This window comes from Furipterus horrens, unplaced genomic scaffold (genome assembly GCF_987537825.1).
Source record: "Furipterus horrens unplaced genomic scaffold, mFurHor1.1.pri manual_scaffold_8, whole genome shotgun sequence".
NCBI classification, from domain to species: Eukaryota; Metazoa; Chordata; class Mammalia; order Chiroptera; family Furipteridae; genus Furipterus; species Furipterus horrens.
This window is the reverse complement of record NW_028327178.1, coordinates 75,020,900-75,028,589: the sequence shown is the minus strand read 5'-3', so window position 1 is coordinate 75,028,589 and position 7,690 is coordinate 75,020,900. Positions and strand designations below refer to the sequence as shown.

Below are 7,690 nucleotides of genomic sequence, written 5' to 3'. Positions count from 1 at the left end.
TTGTCTAGGAAACTCCTTATTTCGCCTTCCATTTTGAATGAGAGCCTTGCTGGGTAGAGTATTCTTGGTTGTAGGCCTTTGTTTTTCATTGCTTGAAATATTTTTTGCCATTCCCTTCTGGCTTGTAGTGTTTCTGTTGAGAAATCTGATGGTAGCCTTATTGGAGCTCCCTTGTGTGTTATTAGCTGTTTCTCTCTTGCTGCTTTTAGGATTCTCTCTTCATCTTTCAATGTTGCCATTTTAATTATGATGTGTCTTGAAGTGGACCTGTTGGGATTTATCTTCATTAGGACCTCTGTGCTTCCTGGACTTGTGTGACTTTTTCTCTCATCAAGTTAGGGAAATTTTCTGTCATTAGTTTTCCAAACAAGTTTTCTTTCCCTTTCTAATCTTCTCCTTCTGGTATTCCTATGATATGGATATTATTAGGTTTCATGTTGTTCTGCAGCTCTCTTACAACCTCTTCATTCTTGTTCAGTCTTCATTCATTTTGTTGCACTATCTGGGATTTTCTTTTTCATCATCCTCCCTCTTACCGATCCAATTTTCTGCTTCTTCTAGCCTGTGTTTAATTTCTTCTACTGTGTTCTTCAACTTAGAAATTGTATTCTTCATTCCTCCTGGGTCTTATTGATAGCTTCTATGTCCTTTTTCATGCTGGTGTAATTCTCAGTAAGTTCCTTGTAGTTTCCCTGGAGTTCTTTGTAGTTTTCTTTGAGCTCACTGAGCTCATTGAGCTTACCTCTAATCCATGTTTTGAATTCCATGTCTGATAGTTTGCTTTCCTCTATTTCGTTTAGCACTCTTTCTGATTCCTCCTTTCTTTTTGAAGGGTGGTTGTTTCTCTGTCTCCCCCTTATTGTGACTCTTTTTGTTTGTTGCTGCTTCTTAGATTGATCTGCACTTCCTGGATCTGCCCCTGGTGGCATCAGATTGTGTACCAGTGTGGGCCTAGGCAGCCTGTTGGAGACTTCCAGGGATCTACTGCTGTTGTCTGTCTTCTTTAGTTGTTACTATACTCAATCTGTTATTAGCCGTCAGGCTTAAGCACAGAAGGTGGGCAGATTAATTCCTGCAGGTGGGGCTTTTGCTTCCCTACAGGCTGATGCCACTTGAAGGGGAATGATCTGCCAGCAGTATTGTGAATGAGTCTGCACTGGGACCCAGTCAGCTGCTCCCTCAGTTTTCTCCTCAAAGCCACCTCCCCCAAATTCTCCCCAAGCATCTCTAGTCCTCTCTGCACTCCCTCTGCTTGAGCCCAGGGTAAGTGGTTGCCAAAATATTTTTGTATGTGATCCACTTTAAGAGATCTTTTTCTCCAGCTGTTTCTTTCAGACCAGCAAAAAACACCGTGGCTTTTTGCTTTTCACAGCTGGAATCTATTTTACTTTCCACTCTGTTGCTGTAGGCTGGGGAGCCCGGCTGGGGGTTTAGACCCTTCCCTTATCAGGGGGGACCCCTGGCTTCTGAGCTGTTTCTCAGTCCCTTCAGCTGCCACCCCCTGGGAGCCCATCCAGCTCTTTCGCATCTCCGCACTCCCTACTGGTCACGTTGTGATGTAGCGGCCTTTTCTGTCTCTCTGTGGTTATAAGACTTCTCTCCAGCTAGTGTTAAGTTGATTATTCCAGATGATTTCTCCACAATTAAGTAGTAATTTTAGATTGCTCCTGGGAGATTAGTGTAGCTTCCACTTACTCTTCCACCATCTTGGAACTTCTATAAGTTGTTTTAAGTCTAATAGTTTGAGTTTACATCTATTGAATGTTTTGAATGATGTGAAATGGCAAATATTGAGAATGAATTGAATAAGGAAAGAATAGACAAAATACTGATGAGAGTGCGAGTAAGAGAATAATAAAAATCCAGGTGAATAGTACATTATCTCTTTTCCTAGAACAGTACCCTAAGCTGATCCTTAGAGAATGGAGAACAGTAGTGTCATTAGAGGACTTGCCTAGCTAGACTGTGAGAAAATTTTTATTTGCCAAACTCAAGGCTACATCCTAAATCCAAGTTGTTCAAACTAGAAAGATCTAAGGACATAATCAAGAATTAGAGTTTAGGAGCAGAGGCTTAGACAACAAATATGGGGATAGACTGGATAAAACTAGAGACAAAAAGTGTTGCCAACAACTGGCGTCATTTTTTTCCCTTTTTAAAATATGTATTTAGTTCTATGTAACAGGCATTGTTCTATGTGCTTTGTGTGCATTATCTAATTTAACCCACACAATACCCTAAAAGCCAATACATTTATTATCCTCACTTTAGAATAAGAAACTGAGACAAATTACATAAGTCACCCAGTTGATGAGTATTGGGGGTTCCCAGAGCTCTGTGATTATAGTCAGTAGAGAATAGTATCTTTTTTTGACTGGTAAGTGTTTCCTTGCAGAAAAATCAGGGATAAATGTCTAGATTGTAAAGGTTAAAAAAGAAGAATCAAAAAATGGGAGATTATAAATAGTGTGAGACAGTCTCTCTTCACTCTTAGAATTTTGGAATACCTATGGAATTTCAGCCACTGATGCAAATAAAATTCTGACCTGCATGACATTGCCCCATGAAATGTCAGACTACCTTGTACCTTGATACCAATGAAGAAAAAACACAGCTCTACCCTACTCATTAAAAACACAAAAGGAAATTCAATGACTCTGAACAGAGCTAATCAGCAGTGAATAATGCATCACAAAGGACATGAGAACAGCTATACCAAGGATACTTACTAATGAGCATAGCTTCTTAGTGTCTGCTTTCTTTTTCTCCTGGATTCGTGCCCAGGATGGTGATCACTAGCCTGTCTTGGGTAAGTAAAGCTTTGAAAGACTCCTAAAAAAGAAACCCCAGGTTTTTATTCTCTCCACATTGCCAAGAAGAAACCATGTCAGTGACAGTGTTCCCATATGAGGCAGAAACTCTATCATGAAACTCCTCCAGCCCCAATGGCCAGAGCTATCCTTGTATGACCTCTTTCTGTGTTAGAGGCTATGCCCAGGAAAACCTGAGGAAAGCCTGTCATATTAACTGTAAAATGAAATGATTAAGGTAAATCAATGGTTTTAAAATATTTTGAAGATGCACTTAAGAAAAAAGAAATGTAATTATATACAAAGTATTCAAATAATAGAGAAGTATATAAGTGAAAATAAATAATAAATTCTTCTCTGATTTGTCCCTTCAACTCTCCATCCCAAAGAGAACTGGTACCAGTTTATTGCATATTTTTCTAGAATTACTCCATGCAGAGGTTTTTTTTTTTTTTTTTGCTTATTTTTGTTTGTTTTTTTTTTAATATAATCCTAAATATAGCCAATTCTTTGTGTGCCTCATATTTTTCTTTTAGTTGTTTAAAAATTTTGGAGGTAATTGTATATTAGTGCATATAGATCTGCCTTATATTTTTTTAAATGAAGTCCTTCAAATGGTTGTATTCCTTTCTATAAATTTAAAACAGATGAAATCTCTATTCAGTGAAGATATTAAATAAAAATCCAGAAATAAAATGCACCAGACAACAAATGCTACAGTAGATGTGAGGGTGAGGGAGCACATCAAGCCTGCATGGCTCCCCCTTGCTTGAATGGGCTCTCTCACAGTGTCCATAGAGCCATTTAGGACTCAGTGGTACAAAGTTGAAAATCCCAACAAGCTCATATCTAGAACCTCCTGCTCAAGAATCTTGTGACTGTTAAAAATATCGCTTGCCTACCAAGCGGCATCTAGAAAGTCTTTATCAACAATATAGGCAGATATTCATTTGAACAAAACAACTAATGGATTGGGTCCCCTCCTTCATGGTAAAATGCCTAGATCTACAATCTGTGAGCTCTATTAACAAGCGAGGTTGAGCCTGTGAACTCTGTTTCAAAATAAGATTCTGAAAATTTGAATGATTGCTGAAGTCTTGGTTTGCAGTTTCACATCCAATTGTTGACTGGATTATTTCATTTTGTCCCAGTGGGCCTTGTCAACTGAAAATATTCTCCCAGAGAGGCAACACAATAATATTTTATAAAGAAAAATTTTTTAGGTTGAAAAAACTTGTTTGTTAGTAACCTGAGCCTCTGACCCACTGTAGCAAACAAAAACAGGATACTGAGAAGGAACTGGGCTCACTAAGCTGCTTAAATAAATAAATAAATAAATAAATAGTAAAACTAAGGCTGGTGACATGAAACAGAGTCTCCTTTGAGTCTGGAGTAGATTTAGACTCATGAATTGTCTGGGCACTGAAGAATGAATGTATATTTAAAGCCTATTAATATTTATAATTATAATTGGCTTTGGACCTAGTTTGGAAGTTTTTCATTTTTCATGTCAAGCACTTGTATAGCTCTAAATAGTAATTAGTAACGTTAGGTAAACATTCTAGTTTAATTTCAATTTCAAAATCTGTTCTATTTTACACACACATACAAACATTTGTTTTTTCTCTCATTCATTCATTCATTTTAAAGGAAGTGTCAAGTAGTAGACATCTGTTATTTTGTCACCAAGAATCCATTTTTATACTAACAGGACCATCCTGACTGTCTTCTGAGGAATCATACCCTCTCTTTCACTCTTACTCCACATTCTTTAGATGAAGTAAGCTTGTGGGTGGACATGTGTCTCAAGTCTGGCCAATCATAACAATATATTCTCCTGGCCATTGTAAAAGGTCAGAGGTGGTAAGCTCCTCAGTCAAAGCCAATGGAGTGCATTGTAACTTTTACTGAGATTGTTGAGAGAAAAGGTATCTGTCCTTTCCTACTGGCTATGATTTGGAACAAGAGAGACTTGGAGATCTCAGCTGCCATCTTTTTACCAGTTGGAACTCCAGAATAAGTTATTACTGAAAAATGGGAAAAAATCAGATCCTGCTAACATCTGATTCTAACATACACACCCAAAACCTTTTCAGATATAGTAGTCAATATATTTTATTCTCTTAAGATAACTTGAGTTGAGTTTTCTGGCACTTGTTTGTGAAAGTTCTAATATTTTACTTTTAAAAAATCCAAATTAATTTTATTAGATATCCATTAAGGAAGGGAAAGGAAGCTAACTCCTCAGGAATGAATGGAATTTTCTATCCAGACAATCAAATCTAAAAATAGATGACATAGTTACCTGGCAGGGGATATACCACGATCAGAATGTGGTTTTCCCAGGGCGAGGCTTATCCATTGCATTCTGGATGTGCTGATTCCTATGATTTCCCCAAATGTGGGAAAGGAAACTTGACTGCATAGTTTGTGGTAGTGGGGGACTGCATTGTGTGTGCAGGCCCTCTAAATCACTCTGCTGAAATAGTTTCTCTGTGAAATAGGCTGGTCAGCAGTTATATAGGTATCATTGCCATTAGCTGCCTCTTATCCATTCTACCTCTTGACCTGCCTGCCACATTTAGATAGGTGCACCTCTTTGTGCCCCCATAATTCATTGTATGTTTTCCCATAATAATCATTGATACTTTAAGTTGAAATGTCCCCTCATTAAACAGTGAACTCTCAGTATATGTATTTTTATTTTCTGAATCCCCATGTGGCATTTCATAAATAATGCATTTGTTTGTGTGTGAAGTATCTGGGATTAAGGAAGTATGCATACTGCATATAGAGATGTATGCAGAATTTTCCTCCCAAATAGATGAGAGATATTTGGAATAGAGCCAAACCATTCATGGCCTCCCATTACTTTTAGTTTTACAGCAGGAGATTGATCTGGTTTTGACAAACATTAATTAATTTTATATCTGGGGAATAATGGGAAATGTAGACTTGCGCTGTTGGCACCAAGGTTATCAGTTATATTGGTTTTAATGTTCTGCCCTGATGTAGATATAATGCATGCAGAAAATGTACAGTTGTCTCCTCTTTAGCTGTAACAACATATTTCAGATTTGTCAAGCATACATATCTATTTTTACATATGGGAATTTTTATTTATCTCCCTTGCAAGTCCGTAAAGTTTTTGCCAGTAAATTAGAAGTGCACTAAGTAGTTCTGAAAACTATGGCATCCAGGAAATTTTATTTATCTCATAATTTACTGCATCCTTTGGATAATTTTAACTTCTGTCTAGCTTGGTATGCTTTTCAAGTCAGCTGCTCATCATAAATATGTAACCTCAGTACTTACTCTCTCTACATCTCTGGCAGCCCCACATGAGGTCAGAGGTATAATAGCTATAATACCCAGAAACTTTAAAATGTTTATTAAACAATTAATCTACTTTTATCTTTGACATGGGAAAGTAGGAGGCATTGAGTTTTCAGTGTTTTTAATAAAATTCATTTACCTATTGTGGCCTTTTCTAAGCCCTATCTTCCACAATTTAGCAATGGAAATTCTTTTCAATGCAATATAAAATATTGTGAACGTTGGAAGAATTACTGTATCAGCTAATACAAAAGTGTATCATTTACAGTGATTCATACCTTTGTTTCTTGATTAAAGCACTTTAATGAAAACAAAGAAGATTGAGGCTCACTACAGGTTTGAAAATTATAGTAGATCAATCAGCAGCAGCCTGGGAAGGTCCATTAATTTAAAAGCATGTGGACGATCATTAGAACGAGGAGTTATCTTTGTCACATAACCCATAAGAATTATCTGAGGACAAGTGTAACATCTTGTGGCAGCAATGACGTTTTAAGTGGCCAGGCTTGTTTTGTGTTCATTATCTCAGTGGAGTCTCAAAACTTGAGTCTTCAGAAACGTGCATCTGCAAAGCTCTAATTAGGTAAACAAGATTCTTATGTGTCTGTCTCTTTCCTTTACTGTGAGTTGACTGGTAGTAATCTACTACACGTGTCATGCAATTAAAGAAGCAATTTGCTTCTTTTTCATTCTGTTTCCTGTGCTCCTTTATTACTCCTTTATGAAAGGAATCTGCATCTTGTGTGCCTCCATAAAGGCTGTGAAAATATGATACCAAGTCCCTGGCCTTAATTTTAGCAATGGGTAAGAGTGATTTGAATCATGAATTCAAACATTCCATTTGAAAATCACATTAGACAGGCAATGCCCATGTAAATATTGATTATATACCCACTATGTTTCTAGCAAGTTGGATTATTACTATAAGCTGAAATTTAAAAATCTATTTTTCTTTTCTACTTTGTTAAAGAGTATAAGCAAAAATTAAATTCATTTGCGGTTTTTAGGTTGGTCATATATTTTGGAAATGTCCACAGGAATAAAAGTTTATTTAGATACTCAGTATATCTTCCTTTCTACCCCACCTCCAGTTAAAATAATCAAAACGACAACTTTTTACATTTATGGAGCAATTGAAACTGTATATTTTTCACTTTATTTTGTTGTATTTTATTTTTGTACTACATTTGCTGTGAGCTTTCCATGTATCTTGTTAAATGTGAGCAGCTTCATCAAAAACAAGTCATTTCAACTGACATTTTTTGGCCTATGTTTAGCATTTTACAACCTATGCATCAGAGCCATAACTTGATAATTCAAAATTCCACAGACATTACTAATTTATCATGATTAGATATTCCTATCTACTATTTTACTGAACAACATGCTCTAATACTGAAAAATAGAGTCTAGTTTGGCAACAGCAATGACCAAAAAATAGTGAAGAAAATAAGTGAAATGCACTGGGTGTAGTTGCTTGATGGGGATATGATCTGGGTCAAACTTTTGAATTATCATTGACCATTTGCATAATACAGAATATA

The 7,690-nt window shown here is 36.6% G+C and overlaps 1 non-coding gene across 1 annotated transcript; it reads left to right on the top strand.

Annotated features, from left to right (window-relative positions):
• The first annotated feature begins 5,107 nt into the window (after positions 1-5,107).
• Positions 5,108-5,278, top strand: LOC150003176 (U1 spliceosomal RNA). The gene has a single exon (XR_016512847.1). It is a non-coding gene; the product is annotated as a U1 spliceosomal RNA (small nuclear RNA).
• Positions 5,279-7,690: the final 2,412 nt, after the last annotated feature.